We start from the raw sequence: 19,196 nt of genomic DNA on the forward strand, positions 1-19,196 counted from the left end.
TGGGAGAAATACAACTTACAACTTACCCAACAGCTGGAATTTATAGGGGCAGTTTACGATACTTGAACCTGCCTGGTATCTCTACCGGCTCACAGGCTTCAGAGATTTAGATTGCAAGTACGTGTGATACTCTGTCAAAGAAAGGTTTCAGCAAAGGATGTTCTCCTGGCTCTAGGGTCCATGGCTGCAGCCATTCCAATAGTTCCTCTGGCAAGGTTACACATGAGATTGTTAAAATGGCTCCTATTGTCCCATTGGTTGGTGAATCGTCATCCCCTAAACTCACAGATCCTCATAACCAACTCTTGGAAGCAAAATCTCCTGTGGTGGATGAGGCCAGATGCAGAACTTTGGTGTCGCCCTTTTCAGACCACTCATCTCAATGCCACTGTGACCATGGATGCTTCCCTGATAGGGTGGGTGGGCCATTTTCAGAAAAGACAGTCCAAGGCATGTGGTCGAGCTTAGAGGCCAACCTGCATATCAATGTTCTGGAGTTAAGAGCAGTGCTGTTAGTGCTGCAGGCATTACATCCTCGTCCATCTGGAATGATTGCGATTCAGTCAGACAATGTCAGTAGTCTGGTACATAATTAAACAAGGAGGAACCAAATTCTATCCCCTGTGTCAAGAGGCTATGAGAATTTGGCACTGGGCGATAGCTTCCGACCGCTTTCTTATAGCAATGCACATCCTGGGGAGTTTCAACATGATTGTGGACAGACTGAGCAGATGCATTCTCCTTCCACATGAGTGGTCTCTCAATCCCAAAGTGATGGCAGAAATTTTCAGCCGATCGGGCCAGCCTTGCTGCAACCTTTTTGCCTCCCATTTGAACAACGAATGCAGCAGCTATTTTGCCCTCTTTCCCTCAGACGGGGAGTCCCCGAGAGATGCTCTCACTCACGATTGGCCCACAGGTCAACTCTCCACTTATCCACCAATTCCCATGATACCTCTATTTTTAAAGAAAGCAACTCAGTTGAGATGCAAAGTGATCCTCATTCCCCCATTCTGGCCTTGTCAAGTGTGGTTCCCCTTCCTCCGGCCTCACCTGTTACAACCTCCATGGAACCTGGACACTCGTCAAGACTTAATTTCTCACCACCAAGGGTTGACTCTCCCGAATCTGTCCACTCTCAAGCTGACGGCTTGGTTTCTCCACTTCCATTAGTCACCAGGCAGGAAACCCCTTCCTTACCTGTTCATGATATCATTCTGGCCTCCCATAAGCCATCCTCCAGAAAACATTACAGAGATAAATGGAAAAGGTTTTCTCTTTGGTCTAAAGAATGGATGCTAGATCCCTTCTCAACTCCGGTCTCGGTTATCCTACAATACCTATCTGAGTTCTTTGAAAATGGAGCATCAGCTTCTACCATACGAGTCCATTTAGCAGCTATTTCCAATTTCCATAAAGGATCAGAGGGCTTATGTCCATCTGCCTATGCAAAACCTTTCTCAAAGGAATGTTTTACAGCAGACCTCCAATTAGGCATCCCTTAGAGGTGTGTAATCTCTCCCTAGTACTGCAGTCTCTCTCTCAAGCCCCTTTTGAGCCTGCTGCAAAATGTGATTTCAAATTCCTCTCATGGAAATCTCTATTTTTGGTAGCTGTCACTTCAGCTAGATGGATCTCAGAATAACAGACCTTATGCATCAAGAGACCATGCTTAATATTTCACAAAGACAGAGTATCGCTACTTACTAGTCCATCTTTCTCCCCAAAGTGGTTTCTGATTTTTCTGTGAACCAATCCATCGAGCTCCCAGTGTTTTTCCCAAACTATTTCATTAAAGGAGAATACTGTCTACATTCCTTGGATGTGCATAGGCAACTATGTTTTTACTTAGACAGGACTAAATCTATCCGCAAGACAGACCGACTTTTCATTTCCTTCTCTGGTCCAAAAATGGGATATGCTGTGTCAAAAGTCACTTTATCAAAGCGGCTCAGAGATTGCATTTCTTTTTCATATTCATGTACAAATGAGCCTAAATCTCACAATATCAAAGCACATTCAACTAGAGCTATAGCAACCTCTGTCGCTTTTCACTCCAGAGCATCTATGGACGACATTTGCACAGCAGCCATTTGGGCTAAACCTCACACTTTCATCAAACATTACAAGTTGGATATGGTCTCCAGGGGAAGACCGACCTTTGGCTCAATGGTGCTCAGGAATGTTCTTCCATAAGGACCACCCAGTTTCTCAGGTAGCTTGGGATTCTGTCCCATCAGTGATGAATGGGAAGAAGATTAACAACATCAGATAAAAAAGTTATGTCTTACCATAACGTTCCATCTGTGTTGTTGATCTTCTTCCATTCATCACATCCCACCCTCCGTCCCCCACCAAAGGCTCCTGGTGGATCTCATGGGTCCTTGTGGTGTTTTCAGGGTTTTTATGCAGAGATGGCCTCTGCTTTACTTCTATATGTCTTATGCAAACTCAATCTGAGGTAACAGGGAGACGGGTATTGTGGGTAGCAGCTTAGCTCAAGAGTTTTTGGTGTACACAAGCTTGGTATTAGGCCGACACGGTTCTGTGGGGCTCGGAACTGAACCCATCAGGGATGAATGGAAGAAGATCAACAACACAGATGGAATGTTATGGTAAGACATGACTTCTTTTTATTAACACCTGGTCTATTAAGCAGACAAGATTGCTATACTAGCTTTTATTGGTTTGACAAACATTGCAAAATATCAAAATAAGATAATGTATTGTAGTCGGGGACTCCCTAGAACTGGGCACCACATCAGACACAGGATTCCTTGGTGTCTAACGGTGGCTATGCAAACATCTTCATGTCATAATGGAATTTTCAGAAGTACTTAAACCTGCATTTACAATCCTCAATTAACTTTAGTTGCACAGCACAGTATCTTGCATTATTTAGTGCGTCAGCAGGTATTGTACTTACCATTCAGAAATGAAAGACTTTTTTCATGGCCAAATCCATTTGCATTTTCAGACTCAGAATGAATGTAATGGTGTGTTTATAAAGATCCACAACTAGTCCTTGGAACAGGTGAGAATGCATCAATGTTGCTTGACACTACTTGCTTATAACTGATACCTTGACTATGCAAAGGCATGCAGCACAGTCAAACATATCAAATCATGAGCAAGTGAAGCACTTTGTAAATAGACTAGAAATATTGCAGGGGACAAGCATCCCTACACCCCCATGTGAAGGCCTTTTCCTCACACCCATCTTATTTTATTATTCTGTACCTTGAAGAGAGTGATCCCTGACAGGCAATAAAAATAAATCCATTTTTCTTTACCAGGAGGCTATGACATTGGAGTGCTGAAAATAAATTGCACTGAGTGCCAAGATCTCACATCAATTTATTATGCTCAAGCATCTGTTACAAGCATGTATGGTGTACAGAACTGTCAGCCTATTTACATGGATTTTTGACTAATTGATTTCTCTTTATAGTTTGACAGTTAAGTATGCTAACAATTTGGTTATGTTCAAGAAAAATAGGTCATTTAACACAGGATATCATCCAAGAAAATGTCATCTTTCTTTTGTTCTGCATGATGGATTTTATTGCACTATGTGATAACCAGAATCTGACTACTTCTACTGCCTGTGGTTGAAGTAAATAATGTAATTTTGCTTAAATTCTAGTTCCCCAAAAATGCTTTAAAGTGCCTGTGACTCTGATTCCCCTTCAGTCTGAAGAAGCTGACTGATGCAATGACCTTCTCCATGACCTTTTGTTTATTTAAGTGTTTTGCCATACAGGTTTTCTCATTGGATTATGCAGTGATGTGTTCTTTTATGCCTAAAGTTTTTTCTCAAGTCCCTGAATTAATCTTGCTAGTTGCTACAAGACTAAAGTGGAATTTAATGATGTTGAGGTGCACAGAAAACTCATTTACAACACCGGAAGGGATACACCTCTGAACTCATCTGATCAGCTCTTTGTGTTTTTCATGAGAGGCAAAAGGGTTCTCCAGTCACAAAAAAAAAAAAAAAAACTGTACAAATAATTTGGAGATCACATTGTTTTCTGTTACAATAAAACAGTAAATTATTGATGAGGAGGTTAGGACTTACTCCACAAGGTCAACAACCACAACTACAACTCTAGCATTCTTTGACATTTCTGCAAGGTGGTTTTTAAAACTGTTTTCCATTCATTCAGTTACTAAACAATGTAAAAGATACACCAAAAGTGTTTCCATCTGTTTTAAGGCATAGTGCAGACCATCCATTTATTCTTTAGTAATCTCATTCATTTTATGAATTCCTGCAGTGCCCCCTTTGGCATGTTCCTGACAAGCTGTGTGAAACAGAATGCCCACAAGGATTACTTACCAAGTGAATCCAGGGTATAAACACATTGTCCTATACAGATCACCTTAAAGCCATACCTATCTCTGTACCCTGTCTCCTGCAGGTTACTGAGAGGCGATCTATGTCTGGTATACATGGCATCCTTGGATCCAGCTCTATTGGACCTCTTGCTCATCTGCAAAATGAACAGAATCAGAACCACTAGATCCAATTATTTAAATTTTGCTAGTTAGATAAATAAGACAAATATATTTCTCAGAGGATCCACGTGGTGTGGAACAGGCTGGGTCTATATCAGTTCACCAAAATGGCTGAAGTTCGAACACCATATGTTTGAACTTCTAGCCATGAAGTACAAAAACATCGAAGTCTTAGAACAACGATTTTTTCCCAGGGAAAAAAAATCGCTGTTCCAAGAAACACACATACAACACAAGCACATCAAAAAAGAAACAGCAATTCACACACAAACACTTAAAATCCTACATCTAACCCTACACTAAACTGTACATACACTACTATCTATCCACATACCTTAACCCAAACCCTAACCCTAAGGTCCGTCACTATCGCACACTCACCTGACCTGTGCCCTAACCCTAACTCAGCTATGCCGCCCTAACCCTAAAGTCTGTCACTATCGCACACCCACCTCACCCACGCCCTAACCCTAACTCACCTAACCTGTCCCATAACCCTAACGTCCACACAATTGGACACTTACCTGAACCCGACCCGTAACTTCCCACCACAGTCCTGATAATCGCGAAGCCACAGAAACGGCCCACCGAATTATTTCCATGGGAAAGAATTCAGTGTTCCGCGGCTTCGCGATAATCAGTGTTCGAACTTCACAGTTCAAACATCTGGTGTTTGATCGTCAGCCATTTCGACGGACTGATATAGACCCGAACAGGCTCCCTATCCACGTGAAGCAGAGTGTGTCCCTAACCCTATTTAAGTATAACTGTGGCTGGATAACACAAATAAAACCAATGTGCTCTTCTTTCTTTTCCTGTTGTTTTGCTGTGTTTTGGCTACTTGTTGACAAACTGGAGGAGAGCTGGTAATTCTGCCCAATGACACACTCTGATTTTATTTGGTACCAAAAACAAAGACTGCTTTGCAGTTTAGCAAATCAGTAATGGATATATAATATATGTATGTCTTTTATATATCTTACTGAGCTGAACGCTATTCCTGTTTCACTTACTCTTTATTGGGAACTGAAAAGTAACTCTTACCTTTGCCAACTAATGTGCAGTTTGTCTGATTTATCCAGTTATCTCTCCTTAGTGATACAATATGGACCTTTAGCTTTGGCTGATGTTGCTTATATTGTAGCACCATATAGTGCCTTGGGTGGTGTGCATAGTCATTTTCCTTTGGCACAGCAGGTATTTGCATGACCTGTGCTTAAGCACTGGTAATGAATGATTCAGACAATAGCTGTGTTGAGGTACACCCATTTGAACCAGTTTGAGATCTTATGCAAATGAGGCAATAATGAAGTGTAATTGAGGAAAGTGTGAAAATCTGAGTCTGTGATATGTAAATAAGGAGATCTTACCACCTTTGTATGACTCATAGTCAGTTTTTGATGCACAAGTGTGCTGTTCACATAAAGCTTATAAAAAGTGAAGTTACATCTTTTTTATCCATTTTGCAGTCTGCAAAGATTGCATTTACTATCAGCTTAGCTGTCTCCTATTGCGGCTTTATCAGTTTCTCAGCATATTCTTATCACATATCAATCAGTATTTCTATGTCACCTCAGGACTGAGCCAACATTATTTATGCCTTCAACATGGCGGTCTTTCTGGAGGTGCTTAGTGCAATATATTTCATTCTTGTTGCTATTACTGGAATAGAAAGGACTGCCATTCCATCATCTGCCCAGTGTTGTGTTACACATGGGGGGTGCAACATTAATGTGTTGGTGCAGCATCTTGCCAATGCCTACAATTCCAATATTTTACACACAAGCTCACTGTATCATCTGTTCCTGCATGGTAGTATTCCTCATGGTCAACTAATTGGTAAGTGCAGACTATTAATACCATTTCTTTAGCTATAGAGTGGCACAGGTAGTATTGAGTTTTCATCCCCCTTTTTATTTTGTTGTGTGTTCCCTCTCTGGTTTTCCAGGTGAAGCAGGTAACCCACTTAAATCTTGGTTAATGACACCAGTCCATAACCCCCCAGGGAGCTGATAAGGGAGTCTCCAACAATATCCTTTCCCAGACATGGACAGTCATTGAGCAAGTGTTTGGCCTGCTTAAAGCCTGTTTCCATTGCCTGGATGGGTCTGGAGGGGGGTCTTCGATATGACCCTTCAACTGCATGCAGGATGTTTACTGCCTCCTGCTTTCTGCACAACATGATCATGCATCAGTCTGGTGTACAGCTGCCACAGTCAGTCACAGATGGTGGCAGTGCAGTTTCTGCTGTTGTTTCTCCCAACAATGGTGATATCAGTAGAGGTTAGTTGATGCAGGTAGCACAGCAACCCCTTCTGCAGGCTTGTGCAAAGTATATGGCTGTGCAGACAATATGGGGACATCTAGTGCACAACTATGGGCCACAGCATTCACACTGTAGCATTACAACGCTGCACATATAATATTTGATGATGACTGCTGCATGGTCAACTTACACTGTGCATTAGACATTTTTCCACATATCAAGGAAAACATTTTTCATAATGTATTATCAGTCATCATTTGTACATTGTTAGGGATCCGATGTAATTATGCTGGCCCTTGATTGAAGTGTAGAATAGCCACAAATGGCGTTGGCTAAAACAAGGAACCACTGAATACAAAAACGGCTGCAAACACCACGCTATGTAGACTTGAGAAGCCAGATAAAGTTCCAAAACTACCAAACGTATAAATCAACTCTTTTAAAGATCCATTAGGTATAACGTTATCCATAAGATTCTCGTAACATTGATTACTATCAAATCCACAATTTTTATCTAAAAATGTTTTAAATTTGTTAGAATCAGTCTTTAAATCAAATTTTTTTTTGTGTATAATCAGTACCTTTGTCAAAACAATCTGTGCCTACTTGTGCGTAGGTTTTTTGAGGTAATTTTCTCTTAGGTTTGGCACCTGTTCGCTTAGCTTCTTCTTCAGTGTCAACAAAAGAAAAGTCAAAAGTATAGTCCAATAAGCCCATTCTACTGCTGTTCCTTAGTTCATTTGGTGAAGCATCCAAAGGTAGATCAATACAGTTCATAATAGTACGACTTGTACCTTGACCATTCGGTATGTTAGGAGAATTAGGTGAATTATCGGGAACGTCCTCAACAAGAACCGGCGTCCCATTAAATACTGTTGTTTCTTTTTCATCTCCTTGACCTGAAAATGGTCTGTTCAATCCACTAAAAGTTTTAAAATTGTCACTTGAAACACCAATAATTTTCCAGGGTCTTTTCCAACCGGCTGCAGCACCATAAAGTTAGAAAAAAGTGTAGTAAGCTTACTAACTTCTTTTTTAAGTTCCGAAACCTCCGATTGTAGTTGCTGTAAAGAATAATTTTCAGAGTTAGGAGGTGGGGAACATCCAACTTCTCGAACAGCTTCCATAGCCTAAACAAACAAAGTAACCACAAATGGCGTTGGCTAAAACAAGGAACCACTGAATACAAAAACGGCTGCAAACGCCACGCTATGTGGACTTGATAAATGGCCAGATAAAGTTCCAAAATAACTCGTGCAAGCAGTGTCTGGTAAAAATCCACAAATTTAATGTAATATCATACAACACGAAACATGAAACTAGATGATCACAACCTCACTACCATAATCAACAGAACATGCTGGAGGGATAGGTTCATCTCCCAAAGACTGCCCATGCTCTGGAATAAGTTTCTCATTCGTGTCAAACAGAGCACCTCACTGGCCCTCTTCAAGAGAAATCTTGAGTGGATGGCTAACAGAAAGTTCACCCCAGGGATCACTCCAGTTGCCCTTCTGGACAGAGGCATGGTAAACTAACATCGGGTGGCATGGTGCCAGGGAAATTTTTTTTTTGGCTAGGCCTGTAAAGGCTCCAGGACCATTAGCCTAGTACACACCTATGAACCTATGAACTAGAAAGTAATGCATGATAATGGGTTTCTAAATGATGCAGTAAACACAATAGTCCTATTTTAGTTATGCTGTTAATTGTCTGCAAGGGATTAACTATAATAAACATAAGTGATAAGCGTTTTTCCTTCAGAGGATGAGTTAGGATGGCTTGAATATTCATGGCAAGTGAGTTGCTATCCACCAGGGTTAAACAACAAAGAGGATTTTATTGCTTACCTCAAAAGGAAATGAGTAAAGCACTGATTAATGGAGTTGATCATGTGATATCATTTTTTGTATTTAATGATGGATGTTGAGTAGCATTAACCAGTCTGATGAAGTCTCACTTTAGAGATGAAAGCAGTTTCTGATTATGTTTTTATCATTTTTTTAAATAAACAGTTGTGGTTTTTATATCAGATTTTTGTTTTTTTATTTTTTTATACAGAATTATACTTTGAAATAATGTGTGAATATATAAATATGTATGTGGGCGCACGTGTGTGTGTGTGTGTGTGTGTGTGTGTGTATCTGTGTGTGTGTGTGTGTGTGTGTGTGTGTGTGTGTGTGTGTGTGTGTGTGTATATATATATATATATATATATATACACACACACACACACACACACACACACGCACACACACACACGCACACACACGCACACACATGCACGCACACGCACACACATGCACACACACGCACACACACACACAATGCACATCTAACACATTTTACACACATACAGTCAGAAGTGTAATATAGGTTTATTTTAGGTGCAGTTCTCAGTGTTGTCTATTGTTCTTGTAGAGTAATGGGGTTTGGTAAGGAAAATATGTGTGTATATATTCTACATGATATAGAAAGTTTGCATATATATTAAAAAATATTATATGTAGTTATCAATAATATCATATCTAAGCATGTTAAATAATATGACTGTAGATTTGCATATTGTATGTGAATATCTTGGGAATGTCCACAAAGTAGTGTGGTGAAATAATATTTTTTTGGGACAATTCAGCAGACATCAGGAATGTTTCCTAAGCCAAATGGGGTGGTATGAAAGCGAGAAAATGTGAGTTATTATCTTGAAATATTATAAGCACTTGCCAAATGGTAATAATTATAGTAATAACCTGAAGCAGAAGGTGTTTATATGGTCCTCCATGGTATCAAATGAAAGCATACAAAATGCTGATAAAACTTTGCACTGATAGTTGGTGTCCAACTGGTACTGCCTTGCAGATATTACAGTAAATATACAATATGCATATCATTCATAATTATGCAAATAGCTCAAAAATGGAGTGGTGTGTACAAACCTGCTTTACAGCTAAATGAAGTGCATGAACAGAAGTCACACTGTAGTTTCTCTACTACAGTAACACAGATATTAATACTTGTTTTCTTAATTATAATAAATGCATTTACATATTAAGTGATTACTTGTTCAGTATAAAATTATTATTTTGTCCACCTGAGTAAATTAGACTGTGTGCTAAATAACTTTCATATTTTAACTTTTTTGTAACTTTTATCATTTTTGAGATATATATATATAGTTGTTTGCAGGTAGGTTGCAAAACTGCATTCTTGGAACTTTAGCTCAGGTGAAAGCTGATCAAACAGGAACTCTTCATATGTCAGGAGATGTAAAACTCCCCCAGGGTAGGTGTAAAAGAGACAAGAATTATGGCATAATTGTCAACACAGAAACAAAAAGCCAGCATAACATGACCCAATGTAAAGCTAATAATTTATTGCATAAGTTTGAACATTACTCCGCGTGGTCTACGTATAGATAAATTGCCAGCAGCACCGTTTACTGAGGATGAATCTGATTTATTTGATGAGTGGAAGCAAGTCTCTCTCTCCTGTACCATTGGTTGGCTTAGGATTCTGGTCAAACGTAATCAATGATCTCATGATAAAATTAAAAGTGAGATCATGTCACTACAAGAGGGGCTGATGGCTGAATCCAACTACGGAGCCCAAATGTTTGCCATTAATGAAAAAATCAATAAACTTGAGACTGATATAGTACAAAGGAAAAGAAACAAGCTTGTTTGTGATCTTGGGGATTACGAAACAGGCACTCTGTTTAATTGGCAGCGTGAACCTACGCGTAATCGATTAAGGGGCAGAAGCTGGAACAGCAATTCTAAACGGAGGGGGTTGTCAGCGTCTTCAGCGTCCTCTGCGGAAGGCAGTACGGTTAAAAATGTTTCTTTCGCCAGAACTGCAGTTAATAATCGGGTTCCAGATAAGGAAACATCTAATGGAACTGCTAGTTCTACTTCCATGAATGCGGGTTTTCAAAGTGATGACTCCAATAAGGGAAGGAATGGAAGAAAGGGGCGAAACCGTTATAAATGAAGGTTTGTCCACAGTGACTTATAGTACGCAGTCATTACAATGTGTCAGTTTGTCTAGTTTAACTTTAAGCAGTGATATGCTAAAGGTTTTATATAAGGGAAGTAAGTTTGTTCCGACTTTCTTCCCTTCGCTGGCTGATGTTTATTTTGAAGTTAAATGTTTCATCAGGAAGTTATTGCTCAGGGTTTACTTTGCAAGAAAGGATGAACAAAAAGTGTTCACTTCTGTTTCTAACCAAGAGTATGAATCTTTAAGTGATTCTGAATTGGATGAGAGTTTATTAAATTTATCCATTTATAATTATGAATGTGATGAATTAAAAACTAGTGTTGATATGTCAAATGTTGAAAATGTTGAAAATGTCAGCTTTTTTACTGGTTATGGTAGATTAGCGATGCCTGTATTTAAAAACATCAATAATACGTTTACATCGTATATTTCTGTGCCTGCCATTTCCACTTTTCAGAAAGTCCTTTTTAAAGAGATAGAAATATCCTTTAGGGATTTTTGTAAAGGAAAAAAGTGCTTTAACTTGAATAAAGAGGAATGGCTGGCTTTAAAAGATTTAAAGAAGTTTAAAAATGATTACATTTTCAAATGTGCTGACAAGGGTGGAAATTGGGTCATCATGGACAAAATAGATTATTATAACATGGTGCACAAATTGTTATTGAATTGCAAAGAATATAAGAAGCTGGAAAGTGACCCAATAGAGTCATATAATGAGGAGCTGATATTTTTATTGGAAAAAGGTGAACGTTTAGGGTTTTTTACACAAGTTGATGTCAAGAAATTGTATATACGTAGACCAAATACACCTATCATATATGCACTGCCTAAAATCCACAAAAATTTAGTAGAGCCTTTTGGTAGGCCCATTATATTTGGGGTGGGCTCTTTTTTGGAAAATGTTAATATTTTCTTGGATTTTCAACTAAAGGCATATTTGAATAGGGTAACAGCACATATTTCAAATACACAGGAACTCATTAATAAGATTTCTGATATTGTTTGGAGTCATGACTACTATTGGGTCACTATTGACGTCATGTCCCTATATACTAATATTGATATTAAATGGGGACTTGAGTCTATATGTAATATGCTAGGTGAAGGTCCTAGAACTAGCTTCTTGATTAATTTATTGGAATTCTGCTTAACCCACAGTTATTTTCTTTTCAATACTGAATATTTCCTACAAGTGAAAGGCACTGCAATGGGTGCAGCATATGCACCATCTTATGCCATCATTTATATGGATTCCTTTGAAAAAAAGTTTATTTATTCTACTGATTTCTTTAAGAAAAATGTGGTTTTGTATAAGCGTTTTATTGATGATTTAATTTTCATTTGTAGGGGAGATATGTCTGAATTTTTAGATTTTTTTGAGATATTAAATAACAATGAACATAATTTATCATTTTCTTATGAGGCCAGTAGAAGTGAAATTAACTTTCTTGATTTGACCTTGTTTGAAAAAGAAAGTAAAATAGAATTCAGACCATTTAGAAAACAAACATCTGTAAATATGTTCTTGTATGCCACCAGCATGCATCCTCCACATTTATTAAATGCTTTACCACATGGGGAATTCAAAAGAATTCAAGATCATACTAGCATAAATGGGGAGGTAGAGAAGGAATTGCATGAAGTCCTTTTGAGGCTATTGGATAGAGGCTATGATTATGATCACTTATTAAGATGTCGTGATGGCATAATGGATAAGATCTTGACAGTACCCAATGTAGGGGTTAATGCTAAATATTCAGCTAATATGAAAGATAGTGTAGAGAAATTGTTTTTTGTTATGAAATTTACTGCTTTTTCCAAAACATTAACTTTATTGGTTAAAAAATTTTGGTATTTAGTTAGTGAAGACGATACTATAGGTGAGCTATTTCCAAATAATGTTATTTTTTCCTTTAAAAGAGGTAAAAACTTAAAGGAAATATTAAATAACAATTTGCTACATTATGACAGGCCCATTTCTGCCAAGGTAGGCACTTTTGCATGTGGTTCATGTAGTGTGTGCAATAGGGTTATTAATGTGACATCTATTAATAATAGATGTCATATTTCTAAGTATTTTTTTAATTGTAAGTCCACTAGTGTAGTGTACATTTTGGGTTGCTCTTGTACAGATGTTTGGTATATAGGACAAACTAAAAGGATGGTTAGTATCAGGATTTTGGAACATTTAAAGGACATAAGAAGTTCAAACTTATCCAGTCCAGTTGCTAAACATTTTATTGACACTCATGATGGTTATGCTGATAGTTTGAAATTTAGTATATTAGGGAAACCTTTCATTTCAGGGGGAGATGATCTCATTAATAAACTATTAGAGTTAGAAACCAGAATGATATTGAAATTTAATACGTTAAAACCTTATGGTTTGAATCAGGAATTGGGTATTTAAAAACATAACATAAAATAAAATATTTACACACATCAAAAAGTAATATTTAAAACATTATAAAATGTTATATTATATGAATTGATTTATTTATATTTATTGATTGATTTTATGAAAAAAAAATTTTCACAGCTGAATTTATTATGAATATGTACATAAAAAAATATATATAAGAATGTATTTATTAGTAGTTAAAAATCATTTATATGTGTAGAGGTCACTTTAATATGAAGTCTTTTTTCTTTATTGGATTAAATTTGTGATTGTTTAATTGATTGATCAAATGGTATATAATTGTTGTACTTTGATCAAGTAAATTGTGATCCTTGAAGGCGAACTGCCGAGGTACCAGATCGTTGAAGCAATAAAGAACGTCTTACTGGTGAAGTACTGGCTGTTGTGGTGTGTATTTTGCTGATTCCATTCGTGTTTTTGGCTGTCACACTGTAGTTTCTCTACTACAGTAACACAGATATTAATACTTGTTTTCTTAATTATAATAAATGCATTTACATATTAAGTGATTACTTGTTCAGTATAAAATTATTATTTTGTCCACCTGAGTAAATTAGACTGTGTGCTAAATAACTTTCATATTTTAACTTTTTTGTAACTTTTATCATTTTTGAGATATATATATATATAGTTGTTTGCAGGTAGGTTGCAAAACTGCATTCTTGGAACTTTAGCTCAGGTGAAAGCTGATCAAACAGGACCTCTTCATATGTCAGGAGATGTAAAACTCCCCCAGGGTAGGTGTAAAAGAGACAAGAATTATGGCATAATTGTCAGCACAGAAACAAAAAGCCAGCATAACATGACCCAATGTAAAGCTAATAATTTATTGCAAAAACGACAGCAAAACTGCACAGACCGGTTTCGGCTGGTACACTATACACAGCCTTCTTCAGTGTGAAGAAGGCTGTGTATTAGCTTTACATTGGGTCATGTTATGCTGGCTTTTTGTTTCTGATTTGGCTTTATCTTGAGCCATGCAGTTGCTTCCATGCAAACTGTTTTTTGTTGCATAATTGTCAACAGACATTCTGCTGTCAGCAACAGCCTACTGTGCTGAAGCACAGGATATGGTTGTTTCTGGTGATGATCTTGTGAAGAAATATGGCAGGATACAGTTAATGTGACCTGAGAGAGATGGACTGATCTTTGTATGAAATTATGATGCCCAAACTTGTCATGCATACTACACCTGATATTGAGGGTGTACCTGATAATGAAACATGAAAGGATTATATGTACACAGGTGTCATGTCAACTACATCTCATCATAATATAGTAAAATCACATACACCCTAACCTTGTACACTGCCTGACTGTGGGATATTGCATGGGTCTGGAAGTAATGGTATCCACACCAGATCTGATGATTCCAGCAGCATTGTCATCGTTGACAAGGTCATTACTCCTTATATATAGAGAGAGAGAGATCTTCCTCATCTGTTGTTGAAGGTTAGAGTGTGCAAGGGCCACCATCAGAACTGCTACAGGATAAAGTATTCTACTGAGCCTTTGTCCTAGTATGTCCAACAATGCCATTTGCTATTTTCCAACACTGTACCAAGGAGGTGGTTCCTTCCACCCACAGCATTTGTGTCAGACACTACTTCATTCAATGCCTTAGGCCCCCCCTTTTCCATAAAGTCATTTTCCATAAGTTGAGGCTGTGATTCTCCTCAAGACTGAAGCTGTCTATCCTGTGCCGTTTTCCATCCTGTTGCAACATTTTCTAACCTGTCAGCACATTAACCAATTATTACACCTAGCTTGATAAGATGGCATTAGAAATGGAAGGATTCATCATTTCTTCTGTTCTGAGAGGAAGCCAGGGTGCTGATTAATGGGTTACCTTCTTTATATGTAGAGAGAAAACTGAGTTAAAATGTGAAGGGAAGCCTGATTAAAGTAATTTACTGCTTCATCTAGAGAAAGATGCTTAATTGGGGTCCCACTACATTCTTTGAGTAATGAAGCAGGGGTGGATTTCTGAAAAAATGTTTTAGAGCAAAGTCAGTTGTATGAGGTACATTCATTTGTTATGCTTTTGAAATACCTTGGTTTTGTGAGAGTTCTGGAATTGCCTAGGAGTCATGAGGATATTGTATAGGATGTTGTTCAAGTATTTTTTTAATTGTCTGCTGCTTTAATTCCAGAAATTATGTTTTGCTAGAACTTGCTCTATTTGCCATTAATCCTGCTTCTATAATAAAGTGGCCAGAGTGTTTTCATTTCACTTATTAGTTACTTCATTTGAAATTTGATTCATGGTTAACTACAAGCTTCCCTATTCTATGTGTGGAATAAGCATTTATGGTGCTTAAAAAGTTCATAGGTTCATAGGTTGGTACTAGGCTATCAGCCCTAGGGCCTATACAAGCCTAGCCATAACAATTCCCTGGCTATTTCTTCCCACATTATTTACTCTCCTGGACCCCTGTCTAGCAGGGCGACTGACGTGATCCCTGGGGTGAATTTCCTTTCTCCCATCCAATCGTCAAGGTTCCTCTTGAAGAGGTCCAAAGAGGCACTCTGCTTGACATGTATGGGCAAGCTATTCCAGAGTGTCCCCTAAAGTGTGCTTAAATACTGCCATTTTTAATTGACAGGGTGATGGCGGTTTCTAAGTTTGCTTTAGCTAGGATTTGTTGGAACCATTCATACTCAGCGTTTCTCACACACATATATATATATATATATATATATATATATATATATATATATATAAGTTTACTTTTTTTCTCATAGATTTGACTGTTGTAAGATATTGTCTTTGAGCATGAGCTTGATGAATAAGAGAAAAGATAGGTGATGAGCAATCATAAATCTTGAAGTAATTCCCCAAAAGACCATATGTTTTACATTTTAGTTTAAAGGCAGTTGGTTCTCTTTGGTGTGTATGTCTGTTAAAAGGAAGTGAGTTAAACTATATCAGTCCATGTAGACTATATGTATTATCTTGATCTGTTGTTTAACAAGGGTGATGTGGTACATTGATATCACCAATGCTCAGATTACCAGGCACACTTGGAGAAAGCCAGGCATGCTTAAGGCCTATACCTTGTCTGGCATACTTTTGTGGAAGGTAGATGGATGCAATTTTATGGTAACTGTCATTATTTACCATAGCTTTCATAGGTTCATAGGTTGGTACTAGGCTATCGGCCCTAGGGCCTATACAAGCCTAGCCATAACAATTCCCTGGCTATTTCTTCCCACAGTATTTACTTCCCTGGACCTCTGTCTAGCAGGGTGACTGATGTGATCCCTGGGGTGAATTTCCTATCTCCCATCCAATCATCAAGGTTCCTTTTGAAGAGGGCCAAAGAGGCACTCTGCTTGACATGTATGGGCAGTCTGTTCCAGAGTCTGGGGAGTCTCTGGGTCAGGTACTTATCCCTCCAGCATGTTTTATTTCATTGTGATGACAAGGTTTAGATCCCTGGAGCATGTGTCTCTGAGGGATTGGGATTTCTTTAAGTGTAGCATGTCCAACAGCTCTGGGTTTGACATGGCCTTGTATGTTAAGCAGAAATCGCCTCTGAGTAGATGATATGCGGCAGAGTATAGGTGGAGTTTTTTTAGACAGTCAGCATAGGGCATCTGCCTTAGGCCTGTGATTCTTTTAGTGAGGTATTTCTGCGGCCTTTCGAGTTTTGCAGATGTCTTGAGAGGTACATACCAAATGGGGCGTTGTATTCTATAACGGGTCTAATGAGGGATGAGTACAGTGGGACAATGACCTCCTTTTTTATGGATGAAAAGCCCTTAGTGATAAGGTGTGCCATATAGAAGGATTTCCTGACTGTTGTGGTGATGTGGTTATCAAAGGTGAGACCACTGTCCACCTGTGTCCCTAAGTCTCTTATCACACTTTCGGTGTTTAGTGTACTGCCACCTATGTGGTAATTCACGGGTACATGTTTTTTCCCAAAGGGGATAACTATACTTTTCTTGGCATTGAGCTTGAGCCTTTGGCTGTGTCATTGGGGAGTGTTATTTGGGACCTGGAGGGAGATAGAGAAATCTAGACCATAGACTGAGTATGTTCCCTTTGTGCTCTTAAGGGAAATTGTGCTTGATGCAGTCAGCTGCAACTGGAAATACTGGGTGTTTCCATTTTTGTTCCAAGTGAACATCCATCTCCAGTGCCAGAGGTGAGAATTCAGGCTCCTTGGATTACTAGCCCAGAGTGGGGACATCATAGGACAAATCAATGGTACATTATTAGAAAAAAAAATAAAAACTAGAAAAAGTAACTCCTCTTTGTCAGTCTTATCCACTAAAGATTTGGGAAATTTGTCTTCCTCAGTCAGAAAATATACAAATTGTAAAACAGTTTCAGCCTGATCTTGCTCATTGCATAAAAAAGAGTTGCCTGTAAATGTTACTTTTCCACTGTAATTGTTTTACCTATTCCCTCCAAGGTGGCTAGTTTTCTACTTTCTGTAATCATTTATTTTAGCTGTACTGCTATTGTTCCTAGTTGGAATGCCACTAGATGACTTTATTGTCGAGATTTACTCGTAGTTGTACTTCTGTTTACTTGTCCCACAGACCTCTACTTATTTCTGTTGTATTATTTCACTGCTTTATAATAAACATCACTTTTTGAATAGCTCTACACTTTGTTTACCTGTTGCATTTTTGATAAATATCATTGAAACTTATTATGTAATCTTACATTAGATAAGCAAGCATGATTACTAGGCTAAAGGCCTTAAGGGTAATTTTAAGCCTAGGCATGCTTTATCAGATGTATCTGACACAATCTGATGTTCAAAGGTAATTTTAAGGGTTGGTTATAGGCTTGAAAAATGGGAGGTTAAGCATTTAAAGGCTGCTTCTGTCCATAAGAGACATAGGTGCCAGATGAGGGGTACATTTCCAATTTTCCATCCACTGGTCCAATATACACTTTAATTTGTTTTGTGAAGAATTAAGCTTCACATGGATAGAAAGCCTATTCTAAAGGAGGGCTAGTTTTGAGACACATACGTGTCCCTCCAGTGTGTCCTATTTATGTTTCAGATAAGGTTTAATTCTCCAGATCAGTTACTTATGATGCTATTTGATTTGCAGATACGCAAGCAGGTCCTTCAGGGTGGGACTACATGATGCTTTGTAGGTCAGGCATAGATCATCTTACAAGCAGTCAGTAGGCGACATAGTACAAGAATAAAATAATGCCCTTCCGCGTGGAACTACCAAAATTCAAAGTTGAAAAATACTCACAGAAAACTTCTGCTTAAGGAGGCACAATGGCAAAGTTGTGTGTCTTTAGAAATCTAGTCCATCAACAAGCATGATAGGCGTGGTCCTGTAATTAGTCCAAAGGAAACAGCAGCAGCATAAAGTATCATTTAACAGCTAATCCAACAACAAACAAAGTTGGCGTGGTCATGAAATCAGTCCAAAGTTCACAAGCACAAGATTCATGAAATGTGGAACCAAAGGAGGTCAAAACCAGTAGAAAGGCAAATAAATCAGTTTGTGGAGTTTATTAAATTAGTAAGCGCTTTCGCGGATCTACCATCCGCTTAATCAAACTAAAACCAAATGAGTTTAAAAACAGCTTATATAACTTCTAAGAGTCATGTGATCGATCTGGCAGTCAGCTGATTAAGTCAAACTCATTGTCATAGAAAATTTAAAGTTATACACAAGGATAAAATCAATGTGCCTACATTAATATTATAATACGACTAAAAATACTAAAAACACTTTAAAACAACACATAATAGCAAATTTATGACTTAAAATATCAAGTATACACAAAAAAATATTTTCAAGCCTTATTATAGGAGCAAACAAATGTTCAACCATGTAAAAGCTCCAAATAGGGCAGTATGTAAAAGTGAATACACAAAATACTTTCAAACCTTATGTGCTGGAGATGTGTGACTGTATAACTGCACCAAGAAAGTCATTGTGTAAATGAGGAGTGTAATTGTATATAATATGTTCAAAGTAACTGTGTATTTTATTTTATCG

The 19,196-nt window shown here is 38.0% G+C and overlaps 1 protein-coding gene across 3 annotated transcripts in view; it reads right to left on the reverse strand.

Annotated features, from left to right (window-relative positions):
- LOC122807165 (urea transporter 2-like) overlaps positions 1-19,196 on the reverse strand; it is a 235,351-nt gene that overhangs the window by 116,754 nt on the left and 99,401 nt on the right. Inside the window, exon 2 of one of the 3 annotated variants that reach the window (XM_044078209.1) lies at positions 7,366-7,848. The exons of the other annotated variants lie outside the window; for them this stretch is intronic. The gene's annotated coding sequence lies outside the window, so the exon portion shown is untranslated. The remainder of the gene's footprint in view (positions 1-7,365; positions 7,849-19,196) is intronic. 3 annotated transcript variants of the gene reach the window in all.

This window comes from Protopterus annectens, chromosome 1.part1, assembly GCF_019279795.1.
Source record: "Protopterus annectens isolate FY-2018-M chromosome 1.part1, PAN1.0, whole genome shotgun sequence".
Taxonomy (NCBI): domain Eukaryota; kingdom Metazoa; phylum Chordata; order Ceratodontiformes; family Protopteridae; genus Protopterus; species Protopterus annectens.